At 50.6% G+C, this 780-nt stretch overlaps 1 protein-coding gene across 1 annotated transcript in view; it reads left to right on the top strand.

Annotated features, from left to right (window-relative positions):
* GATA4 (GATA binding protein 4) overlaps positions 1-780 on the top strand; it is a 66788-nt gene that overhangs the window by 48918 nt on the left and 17090 nt on the right. The gene's annotated exons all lie outside the window — the stretch shown is intronic.

Consider the following 780-nt stretch of genomic DNA (forward strand, 5'->3'; position numbering starts at 1 on the left):
TCTCCTCTGGCCAAAGCTCCATTGCAGTCTTCCTAATAAATAAAAGGAACCAGGACCATATCACTGAGCATTAGAAGCCAGGCCAGGGTTCCCCGGGGCTGAGTCTGGGGCTCCCTGGGGCAAGAGCTAGGGTACTGTGAGAGATGACAGTGGGTCAACAGCTTTAGGAGTGCAGCAAAGCTAAGGACCCACTTGGGAAATGGGTTCCATTTTCTCATTAGGGAATTAAGATGCTTTTGCAGGAAAGTAAGGTGAGAGAAAAGATGCTTTTGTGGAAAAATCTGAAAATGGAACCTGCCCAGCTTTAAATTAAAAATGTTACTGCATGAGTGATGATGCTAGCCCATGACATATTTCTGTACTTTATTTAACATGCAAAAGAATCATAGGCCAGGTGCGGTGGCTCACGCCTGTAATCCCAGCACTTCGGGAGCCCAACCCTGGCGAATCACCTAAGGTCAGGAGCTGTCTCTTATACACATCTAGATGTGTACATTATATCTCCATAAATCTCCCAGCTGGCTGCTGCTGCTGCCATTCCAGGGGCGAAGGGGAAGTTGTTTCCTCCTGACGGCAGGCCGTGGCCCTGGAAGGAAAAGCCTCTCCCTGCAGACCCATTGTCTCGGTCCCTGCGGGAGCTGCCCTGGCAATTTGTTCACTATTCCTTTTCCGTCCTGCCAGCTCCTAACTGGGGTTGCAGAGTCAAATGGCCCAGACTAGCCCAGCGTAAGTCTCCTCTGGCCAAAGGGGGGTTTCACCATACTGGTCAGGCTGGTCTCG

The sequence above is a fragment of the Mandrillus leucophaeus genome, unplaced genomic scaffold (genome assembly GCF_000951045.1).
Source record: "Mandrillus leucophaeus isolate KB7577 unplaced genomic scaffold, Mleu.le_1.0 Scaffold97, whole genome shotgun sequence".
Lineage (NCBI taxonomy): Eukaryota > Metazoa > Chordata > Mammalia > Primates > Cercopithecidae > Mandrillus > Mandrillus leucophaeus.